We start from the raw sequence: 12872 nt of genomic DNA on the forward strand, positions 1-12872 counted from the left end.
TGCAAAGAGAGCCTCTTATTATGCCTAGGCATTATGAGCCGACTGAATTTAATGGCTTACTGACTACTTATCACTAAAGAAATTATCATAGTTGTACAGTAATTCTATTAATTATAAGTGAATCTAATTTATACAAACAGGGTATAATACAAAGTTATGGTTTTATAAATGAAAATATTGTTGGAGTGGATTTTCATTCCCGTTTTCAATAAATTTGACTTAAGAATCATTCTTAACGTAACTATCTTTTTAATACTATAATTTTGAGTGACTTATTTATTAGTTGTATGTAATGAATTGCTCGACAATCATTAAATATGCTTATTTGGTGGCAGCTATTAATAATCATTTTAACTATTCTGACATTATTTGTTGATTATTAATCATTTACCTGGCCCTTGTGGTTTAGTGCTTCTTTTTGATTATAATATTTATCATTTACCCTTTGTTATAAACATTTCAATTCCTTTCATGAAATTCTTGCAAGTTATTCACCCTGATGAGCATCAAAACAACGCCCCCTTCCCTTTGAAGAGAGCTAGTATAGAAAATCCTAACCAGTACAGCTATGGCATCATCCCTCAAGGAAGGTTCCTTGGTGCTAGTGAGGGCTCTTCTTCAAAGGGATTAAACCTGTGTTCCAATTCCTTGGATCAAGTCTGCCTTCCATTCCCTCGGGTACCGTTTGACCCTTATGGGTTTAGCACTACACCCATGAATGTAGTAATACGTATAGTACCATCAGATTTATTATAATCATTGGATCATGCAGCACTGTGGTACAGTCAGAGGTTGCAACTCAGAAAAAGTGACTAAAAAGCTAAAGCTAAGTTTGCTTGTTCTTTCTCTTTTTTTTAAAGTACAGTGGACCCCCGGTTAACGATATTTTTTCATTCCAGATGTTCGTTCAGGTGCCAGTACTGACCGAATTTGTTCCCATAAGGAATATTGTGAAGTAGATTAGTCCATTTCAGACCCCCAAACATACACGTACAAACGCACTTACATAAATACACTTACATAATTGGTCGCATTGGGAGGTGATAGTTAAGCGGGAGTCCACTGTATTTTACAAGGTTAGGCACTGTATGACCCTTGTGGGTTTAGTGCTTAGTTTGATGATAATTTACAAGGTCAGATTAAGAGTTCCTAACTTTATTTACAAGCTAAAAGCTGTTTACCTATATCAGCTCATTTTAAAGCCTTTTTATTGTTACGGGACATACAAATAAGGAACAGGATGAAGTTGGAGCCATCTGTGGGCCAGTGATTGTGTTTGGTCAGTTGACTGTTTTGTTATGTCATTACGCTGTACAAACATGTTCCAGACTCGAGTCATCCTAGCAATAAATGATCTCAGATGAAGTGATGTTCTTGAGAAGGGTACAGCCAGAGTGTAGTTCTTGTCTGCTACCCATCTTGTGCAGAATGAGAAGTGAGCTTTTACACAAGACAGGAAATAAACAGCAACTACACACTGGCTGTACCCTTCTCAAGAACATCTTCATCTGAGCTCATTTATTCCTAGGGTGACAAGTCTGAAACATGCTCATACAGCAGAAATGACCTCAACGAAATGAAGGCAGTTGACCAAATAAAATCGCTGACCTATGGATGGCTCTAACTCCGTCCCGTTTCCTATTGATATATCTCGTAACAACAAAAAAGCTATCCCCCACTTGATATATTAAAGTGAACAATTCAAGGAACTATATAGGTGAAAATAATGGGTATACTGTACGTAGTTAAAAAAAAAATTAAGTGGCAATTAATGTTAATATAAAACAACTTTAACCTTTCTTTCCTTTATTTATGAATAGTTACAATAATAATTATACAATGAAAAATATATCTGCATATTACAAAACTTCCTCAAACTGTACAAGTTTGTCAACTGTCTAAGAGAATAAGCCAGAATTACACATGACCTGCACTGGGGCTGTATAGTAAAACAAAACATCAGTATTAAAGTTTGTATTGTGACTGCTTTAATTCTACAATGGCAAAAAAAAAAATTCCCCAAGACATACACATGCCTTCAGTTAAAAGAAACATATTTAACAAATTTAAAACATTAAATTTGCATTCACTGGCATGTAGAAAATGTCAGGCGCTTATGAAATCAAAGGATATAAGAGTCAGTGAAATTTATTCTATAGATCTTATATGCAGTACAAAAACACAAATTAAAATCGATGGGGAAAAAAAAAACGCTTCCAATTAGCTCATTCTTGAGAAACCAGTACCTAAACCAACTTATCTGCTATAGTATGTCTTAAAACAGCCATTCGCAGTTACTTATTGTCAACTTGTATATAGGCAGAATTACTGACAATATGTAAAGTAAAAGGACACAAGTGCAACTAATGTGACATTTTATTGTGGCAATGTTTTGCTCTGTCCATGTATTGTTTTTAACAACTTGATAAAGCTCCTGGAGAGCGAAACGTTGCCACAATAAAATGTCACATCAGTTGCACTTGTGTCCTTTTACTTTACATATTGTCAACCTCTTTACAGTACATTTTACTATATACAGTAATGTATAACACAGGTGCATACATTGACATCTTTAAAATAATAATTCTTATCAATTTAATAAACCTGAAATGGGTTGCACAGCACTACAGGGAGGGATGTGTGAAAGGAATATGCAAAGGGTTAATGGAAATAGGGTAGAGTAAAGAGTAAAAGTTCAATCAAAGTTGGTGCAATAGTTTAGTTTGTCAGAGAAAGTCTGCATCAAAGGCAAGACTTTCAGAAAGGTCAGCATATGCTGGGGCAGCAGAGACATTTAAGTGAATTTTGCATGCCAGCTGATACAGGATAATATATTAATATATGGTGGACTGACAGCATGATTTGACAGTCCTCAGACCAGTGCCAAGTTTTTCTCCATGTGGTATCCAAGAGAATGTCAAGTGTCTGATATGTAAGCGGGAAAATGTAGTCTCCCAAACATGACAGTGGTGGGAAGGCCAGAATCCCAAATGCTGATTAACAGAAAACATCTGGTCCAACTAGGGCCAACATTGTTTCCAGCAGTTGCAGAGTTGTTCAGAAATAAGTAAAATATAGTCCAAGTAGGACATCTTCAATGTATTCAGTAAAGATGTTCAAAGTATATATACACTTGTGTCCTTTTATCCATATTATCATCATACCTTCTACCTTCATACTGTATGTGCTCTATACATTTTTAATGAAAATAAATACATTTTAATATTATTATAGTAGAGATGTTTAATGTTAACAAGGTTTTAAAATTCATATGCAAATTGGTCAAGGTCAATACTAGAGAAAAATAGCTTTAGTCCCAAGGGTGCTAGTTTTCAGTGTTTATTGTACAGTATATAAATACTGTACTACAAAAAAGGGTAACACAATGTATTTCTTACAAAAAATGGTTGATACCTGGAACAGGCTTCAGTTGAAGATTGTGTGCACATCTATTAAAAAAGTTTAAAAATAACTCTGAAGTGAAAACACCTCCATTCCTGCACTTGCAAAAAATTACCGTTACAGTATTAAATTACATTAATACGTACAGGGAAATATATCCATCTGTAGTGTAATCTTTTCTAATTTGATAGTCAAGGTATGGATCACTATAACTAAATATATAACAAATGTATATGCTTGTGTGTGTGTGTAAAGGTATGTATGTGAGCAGTGAAATGAGCCGAGGTTCTGTCAATTAAGCTATCACTGCTGATAACTACTGTGGTACTGGAGATAGTTTATAGGAACAACTTTATATATTTTAATAAATAATGAAGCAAATAAGGATAAATTAAGAGCAGCCTCATGGCAAATCACTCTTCAAGGGAGGATGGAGTGTCTTGGTGCCAGTGAAGAGATCTTGATCCAAGAAAATAGTTACCCTTCTATTCTCCAGACACTGCATGACCCCTTTGCATTTAAGAGTTTCAGCATGAATGTAAGTAATAGCTAGTTATATCAGTATCAATTTCCATACATAATACTAAACACTATCCATATGAACCATTATTCTAGATGGGATAACTTCAAAGACAATGTTATATTTTGCATCAATTCCTAATACCCCACTGAATCCAGGAGAGGACAATCTACAAGAGCCTGAGTTACATTTCTTACTGCATCCTGTTGATAACATGCCATTTGTGCTAAACAACTGTGGGGAACATTCTGCTTGGCTAGTTGTGATGGCTATGTGATCTGGTATACAGTGGACCCTCGACCAACGATGGCATCATCTAACGTTAAATCTGACTAGCAATACATTTTAAAGCAAAAATTTTGCCTCGACTAGCGCTAAAAAACTCGACCAACACGATTCGTTTCGTCTGAGACTCTTCCACTTGTGGCCAGTGTTTACAAGCCAGCCAGCCAGCCACCGCGGTCCCATCCAAACATACAATCGGAACATTTCATATTATCACAGCGTTTTTAATGATTGCACCTGCAAAATAAGTCACCATGAGCCCCAAGAAAGTTTCTAGTGCCAACCCTACAGCAAAAAGGGTGAGAATTACTATGGATATGAAGAAAGAGATCATTGCTAAGTATGAAAGTGGAGGTGCGTGTCTCCGAGCTGGCCAGGTTGTACACAAAACCCTAATCAACCATCGCTACTATTGTGGCCAAGAAAACGGCAATCAAGGAAACTGTTCTTGCCAAAGGTGCAACTATGTTTTCGAAACTGAGATCGCAAGTGATAGAAGATGTTGAGAGACTGTTATTGGTGTGGATAAACGAAAAACAGAGCAGGAGATACCATCTCTCAAGCTATCATATGTGAAAAGGCTAGGAAGTTGCATGAGGATTTAATTAGAAAAATGCCTGCAACTATTGGTGATGTGAGTGAATTTAAGGCCAGCAAAGGTTGGTTTGAGAGATTTAAGAATCGTAGTGGCATACATAGTGTGATAAGGCATGGTGAGGCTGCCAGTTTGGACCAAAAAGCAGCTGAAAAATATGTGCAGGAATTCAAGGAGTACATAGACAGTGAAGAATTGAAACCTGAACAAGTGTTTAATTGTGACACTGACAATGATGTGAAACACTTTAGGAATGTCATAAAGGAACGGGAGGTACAGGCCTCTATGGAAAGATACGTTGTGCAACAGGTCCAGTGACTCTCGAGCTGGTCCTAGTGGCATTAAAAGAAGAAGGGAAGTAACCCCGGAAAAGGACTTGACACCTCAAGTCCTAATGGAAGGGGATTCCCCTTCTAAACACTAACACCATCCACAGTCTCCCCTCCTCCCATCCCATCAATCATCACCAGATCTTCAATAAAGGTGTCATGTAATTGTACATGTCTTCTTCAGTTTGTATTAAAATTAATATTTCATGTGGTAAAATTTTTTTTTTCAATACTTTTGGGTGTCTTGCACAGATTAATTTGATTTCCATTATTTCTTATGGGGAAAATTAACTTGACTAATGATAATTTCGATTAACGATGAGCTCTCAGGAACGGATTAATATCGTTGGTTGAGGGTCCACTGTACCTAAAAGTACACTAGTACCTATCCAGTGTTTTCATCCTGAAACAGTTTTCTTTAGTAGTATATCATTTTGTACCATCAGGCAATGGTGGCCCCATGGCAAAGAGGAAGCCATTACAGTACTTTATATTGAATACTTTACAGAGTTCTGGAGTGGGAGAAAGCTTTTAAAATCTCTAATGCTGTTGACCTCATTTTCTCAGTTTACCTGGAGAGAGTTCCGGGGGTCAACGCCCCCGTGGCCCGGTCTGTGACCAGGCCTCCTGGTGGATCAGAGCCTGATCAACCAAGCTGTTGCTGCTGGCTGCACGCAAACCAGCGTACGAGCCACAGCCCGGCTGGTCAGGAACCGACTTTAGGTGCTTGTCCAGTGCCAGCTTGAAGTATGTACCATATGTAAACAAGAGGCCACAATGGAAACTCATGCTGAGTTAGTGATGCCTAAATCTGCTACAAAATTATAACAAGGGCTTAACAAATTGCCAGAGGGTATTCAGAGAGACTTAAATGCCTGGATCAAACATAATGAACAAAATACAAGTTTGAGAGAGTTATTATTTGAAGTTCTAAAGGAAAAAGGTGGTAAGTTTACAGCACCAATAACTATTAGGTTACCCAAGGCTGGTTTACTGAGTAAAACACATGTACAACAGTTGGGAAGCCAGGTCTATGGTCAACATAAAGCAGGGGTCAGAGGTACCAGAGACAGCAGATAGAATGCCAGCATTGGTTTTGTGAAAAAAGCAATTACCCAAAAGCCATTTCTGGGTTCTTTAGCAGTGTTGGAGTCAGTTAAGGGAATAGCAGTCCCTTGGGGTACAAGGAAATGAGTTTCTCCTTTATCAGGAGGTAAAACCCGGAGGGCAGTTCAGAGAATAAATGAAAAGAAACTATGTAACTACCCTTAACTAGCCACCTCTACAGACAGGTAGTGGTGGCATTCCCTGGAAGCCACCTCTTACCAGGTGTACCCCTCAAGGAAGGTTCCTTGATGTTGGTGAGGGGCTCTTGACTTAGGGAATTGGATCTGTGCTCCAGTTCCCCGAATTAAGCCTGAATGCCTTCCACATCCCCCCCCCCCCCCAGGCGCTGTATAATCCTCCGGGTTTAGCGCTTTCCCTCAGGGATGTGTTCTAAGCACAACACTTTTTCTCCTTGCTATAAATGATTTGGCCTCTGTTCTTCCACCCAATGTTTGGTCATCACTCTATGTTGATGACTTCGCTATTGCTTGTGCAGGCGCTGACTGTCATCTTATTGCAGTTTCTCTCCAGCATGCGGTCGACCGTGTTTCCACTTGGGCCACCACGCATGGGTTTAAATTTTCAAGTACCAAAACTCACCAAATTACTTTCACTAGACGCTCTGTTATCTCCGATCATCCTTTGTACCTCTATGGCTCCCGTATCCCCGAACGTGATACAGTCAGGTTTCTAGGCCTTCTCTTTGACCGTCGGTTGTCCTGGAAACCTCACATAACCTCTCTGAAGGCAATTTGTCACAGCCGGCTAAACCTTCTTAAAACCCTTGCTCATCTTTCCTGGGGAGCTGATCGTCGAACTCTGCTTCGCCTACATTCAGCCCTCGTTTTATCGAAACTCGATTATGGTGACCAGATTTATTCCGCGGCCTCTCCTGCTACTCTCTCTAGCCTTAACTCTATCCATCACCAAGGTTTACGTTTGTGCCTTGGTGCTTTTCGCTCTTCCCCTGTTGAGAGCCTCTATGCAGAAGCGAATGTTCCATCCTTGTCTGATCGCCGTGATGCCCATTGCCTTCGCTACTATGTACGCTCTCACGATCTACACAATCCTTCCATTTATAGAATCGTCACCGATATTAGTAGACATTCTTTATTCGTTCGCCGCCCCTGTTTGCTCCGTCCCTTTTCTCTTCGCCTACATTCACTCTTGTCTTCCCTTCAGTTACCACCTTTATATGTTCATGTAGCATCTCACTTTTCCCTACCCCCCTGGGAAGTTCCAGCTGTTCGGGTCTGTTCTTTCTCACTCCCTTGCTCGAAAGCTCAACTGCCTACGGTGGCTTCCCGCTCTCTTTTTCTTGATCACTTCCATTCCCATTCTCATGCCACTGCTGTGTACACAGATGGCTCTAAGTCTTCAGACGGCGTCGGATTCGCAGCAGTGTTTCCGGACAGCGTCGTGCGGGGACATTTACTATCTTCAGCTAGCATTTTTACTGCTGAACTGTATGCCATTCTTGCAGCACTTATTCGTATCGCATCTATGCCTATGTCATCATTTGTAGTAGTCTCAGACTCCCTTAGTGCTCTACAGGCTATACGAAAATTTGATACATCTCATCCCCTAGTTCTCCGTATCCAACTTTGGCTACGCCGTATCTCTACCAAACATAAAGATATTGTTTTTTGTTGGGTCCCTGGTCATGTCGACATACAGGGCAATGAACAGGCAGACACTGCTGCGCGGTCAGCAGTACATGACCTACCAATTTCCTATCGAGGTGTCCCATTTCTTGACTATTTTGCTACAATAGCTACCCACCTTCGCACCCGTTGGCAACAACGTTGGTCAACTCTGCTCGGTAACAAACTTCATTCTATTAAACCGAGCATAGGTTACTGGCCGTCTTCTTGTCATCAGTGCCGAGGTTGGGAGACCACTCTCTCCCGCCTTCGCATTGGCCACACTCGTCTTACTCATGGGTATCTCATGGAAAGGCACCCTGCTCCTCTCTGTGAGCAGTGTCAAGTTCCAGTATCGATTAGCCACATTCTGTTAGACTGCCCTCTCTATCAACGAGCACGCAGAATTTACCTCCAACGTCGTCTTCGTTCTACTACTCTCTCTTTACCTTCCCTTCTTGCTGATGGACCCTCCTTTAATCCTGACTCTCTCATTGACTTCTTGACAACGACTGATTTACTCCACAAACTCTGATGATACTTTTCGCACTCCCCTCAGCCCTTTCTAGTTCAGTCTCTTGCTGCCCTTTACCCTTTCACCATCCACTGCCCCGCTGTTTTCCGTAACCTATTACTCATTCATCTCCCTTTTGCCACCTGATGCCCTCGCTTCCTTCCTGCCCTGCAGCGCTGTATAGTCCTTGTGGCTTAGCGCTTCTTTTTGATTATAATAATAATAATAGCGCTTTCCCCTTGATTATAATAATAATTACCAGGTGTACATACAACACTTGAATGACACCTCCAGAACTAAGTTGGGCTTAGCAAAACTACCTAATTAGATGAGCACTAACCGTACAACCATCTTTCAGTTAATCATGGTAGGCAAACCAGAATGATCACCAGTTGTACACATTCAGTTGCCACTCAGACTTGCAGGCAACTTTCAGTAATACTTTCATCATCAGGTCACCTGACATGCTTCAAAATGGTTCAATTTCCCTCAAGAGGAGTGACATGATCAACACAGCACTACCAATGGAAACTACATTGGAAATAGGCTGATTGATCCTTGTCTTTGTCACAGAGCTTGATGTGACAAAAGGGAAAAGTTTCCCCACTAACAAGAGGATTGAGGGAAGAGGTACTAAGATTCAATCACAGGAAAGGTGAGGTCCAATTCCTTGGATCAAGAACACCTTGGTAAAGGATGGAGCTTCCTCTGATGGGAAATAGTAGTGTGCCATATATGTACATGGCATTTAGTTATAAAAAAATAGGCTCCTTTTTTTAGTACTGTATTCTAAAATAATTTTAATATGCTTTATCACAATCAACTAAATAAAAAACTGACATACCTAAAAATAACATTAAATATGTTAACCTTCTACAGCCATTTGTAATTTAGTTTTCTGACATTCTAGTTATTGCTTTGTTTATGAGCAAGCAACAGAAGTATGCACATTTATGACCTATATCAATGTAACAAATAACTTCCAAGTAAAGGTTAAATTTTGAAGCTTGTTTTCAAAGTAAAGTAACTTAAACACAGATTACAGAAAACTGCTATTACAGACGAAAAGAATATTTTACCGTATCTTACGCCTCTTCATCTGGACTTCAGCTGAAGAGGCCATGTGATGTTAAATGATACTTGTTCTTTGTAATAATGGTTTTCTATCATTTATTGTCACAGTATTTTGTTTACTAATGTACCTAAACAAGTTTCTTTGATGCAATACATTCATTATACCTGTAATTTATGTTACCTTTTTTAATAATACGAGTATATTACAAAGACAGTAAAATAAACTTTATGCACTTTTGAATGAGGTCATATTATTTCTTCCTGTAAAAAAAATATAAGTCTTGCATATGTTTTTTTTCACCCTTTTCTCAAATACACAATGAAAAAAAAAATCAAGATTGCAAGAAATAAATGCATTCCTTGTAAGAATGTATGTTAATATGTATTTATGTTCATTATGTTGTTGTACACACACATTTTCTCACAAAAAAAACAAACACACATTCTCTCTCAAACACACATTCTCACACTGTGTATAGTGGGATATTTTGAGCATTATCACAATAACTATGTTAAAAATATGTAAATTTTTGGCAAAGGGGGATAAATAATTTAATGGAAAAAAAAAAAGGTTCATCCAACACTCTGTCATTAAAGAATCTGCATAAATTTTCAGGGCATTGTACTAATACAGTATTTTGTGCATAAAGTGTTTCTTCCAAACCATTTAAAATAAGGCATAATCTTACAATGTTTAAATGTTATAAACAGCCCCAGAGGTCAGGTATAAAGCATAAACAATAGCCAGCATCAATGCATAACAGATGATGAGTGTCACCCCAATCCCCATTAATATCAGTCACATTAGGTACAGTGATAATGGCAGTCATTTTTCATTAAAAAAAAAAAGCTGCCACATTTAGGAAAGCCACCATTAATCATCATGAAATTGTTAAAACACATTTCACAAAACAAAAGAACACAATGAAAAGAAAAACTGAACTTTAAAGGTACAGAAACAATTTCATTTGTAAATTAAGAAATCTATTTGTTTCTTTTGGAGGTTTTACACTATTTACTGTATTCTGAAAAAACAAACCGAGGTAGTATATAAAAATATTTCTGTAATAAACACTCCAACAATTTAACCTAATCATTCACAAACATAATGGTAATGAGATGTATGAAAAATATCCAAAGGGAATTGTATGTGCATACTTGGACATATTCAATATCGAATTGCAAGATTATTAAATGGATGTGCTAAGATTTGTACTCTTGGTTTGTGATCAAAACTACTCAAAATGTTAATGGAAGAGAGGAAATAATTTCTGCCCCGAGTTAAGAGATACAGCAACAAGTTATCTTAATATCTCACATAAAAATTACCCCTACTAAATTAGGTATAGTATGCAAAATGCAGCACCTATCAATTTAAGGGAATTAAAGCAATCATTGTACATATTAAGATAAAATATATATACTGTACCTATACAAGGCAGAATAATTTCAGATAAAGACTATTAATATTATACAGTCCATCTTGGTCTTCATAAAACATGCTAAAAAGAAAGCATATTCCCTAAACACATACACAAAACATTATACACTGTGGACTTGTATGTGCATATATGTAGTAATAAGATCACAAGAAACAAGTAATATTTTAATATCCTAATTAACCACCTTGAAAGAAACGAAGTTCCAAACATTTTCATGATGTGTCAATTACATTTTTATTCCCTAAAAATATGATCAAGAGATCACGAAAAAGCTTAGAATTTAATTATCTTTTAAAGTAGTTAAATTAATGTAGGAGTGTGTGTGTGTGTGTATGTACTTACCCATGTGTGGTTGCAAGGGTTGAGTCTTAGCTCATAAGCGGCCCTGCCGCTTAACTTGTCACTTTCCAGATTCAGTCACTTACAGTCTTGTGAGCCCTATTGTACCTGCTCTTAAAACTATGTATGGAGCCTGCCTCCACCACATCCTCACCGAGATCATTCCATTTTCTGTATATGTATGTACTTGCCTATTTATAGTTGCAGGGGGTCTATTCTCAGCTCCTGGCCTTGCCTTTTAATTTACCACTAGCCAAATTCACTTCCTTGTAGCTTTGTGGGCCTATTGTAGCTGCTCTTAAAACTATATATGGAGCCTACTGTTCCTGTCTGCCCTATCAATTCCCTGAGTATTTTGTATGTTGCTATCATGTCTTCCCTGCTTTTTGTCCTCTAATGTTGTTAGATTCAATCCTATTAGCCTCTTCTCATACCTATGTCCTTTTGCACAGGAGCATGCCTCACTGCATACTTCTCCACTTTCTTAATATGTTTTCTCAGATGCAGATCCCATACTGGTGCTGCAAAAGTTATTTGGCTGATGTGAACCTCTGGCGACATACCAGGCACTATGCTCACCCTTAGGCCCTCTTTAAGTGAAGTTGCTTACCCTGTCTTCCTAGCCTATACTCCATTTCTAGTTTTCTTGCTCCTTCCCCAATCTTCATGACCTTGCATTTGCTGGGGTTGAATTCAGACAACCACTTAGTTGATCAATGTTGCAATTTGCCCACAAATTTGGAGCCATCTCTTGTCCTCATCTGTTTTTATTCTCTGGTTTATGTGAATGCCATTCACATGAACCAGAAGTATGTATTGGTCTTAATACAGATCCTTGTGGTATCCCACTAGTTACTCTTCCCCATTTTGACATCTCTTCCCTGACACTCTTTGCTTCCTTACCCTAAGATACTCTGTGGTCTACTAGAGTATACTTGCTGTTAATCCTGCCTGCACATCTAGTTTTTGGCCCAGCCTCTTGTTAGGTATAGTATCAAAAGCATTCTTGCAGTCTAGGAAAATGTTTGCTGTGTGTTATACAATGTAAACTAATCATTCTAGAGTAGAACAACAAAAGACCTAATGTGATTATTGTATAAAAGAAAAATTAACATAGGGTGAGTATAGTATACATTATCACCAACTGAATTTGAACACTTTGAATATGTTTGCAAGAAGCACAAATTTGTGGATAACCTACACTTTGTAGTTTCGTGATAACCTTGCTAATTTAATTTTGTTATATATTTACACAACCTGAGTCACATATTCACCGAGGTGACTTCCACATTAGAATCATCTGCTGTGCATCTGCCAGCCACTGAGTGGTTCATTCTCCAAGACTGGAGTATCTCTGCCTATTATTTTGTAACAAGTCTACCACTCTTCCCTTCTAAGCAGCACATGATGAATCACAAAAACATTATAATAAGCAATTGCTGTGTACCTCCAGCTGGAATGAGATCTTTCATCTCACTTGTGTGAGTCTATCAGTTTTACAAGTTAGTGCCCCACCACCACTTTAACACTATCACTGCTGTGCACCACATTTCTCATCACTTATGGACATGGGACAAACCTGCATGAACCCATATTTATATCAACAACTGAAATTCACTGCC

Source organism: Cherax quadricarinatus, chromosome 33 (genome assembly GCF_038502225.1).
Source record: "Cherax quadricarinatus isolate ZL_2023a chromosome 33, ASM3850222v1, whole genome shotgun sequence".
Classification (NCBI taxonomy): domain Eukaryota; kingdom Metazoa; phylum Arthropoda; class Malacostraca; order Decapoda; family Parastacidae; genus Cherax; species Cherax quadricarinatus.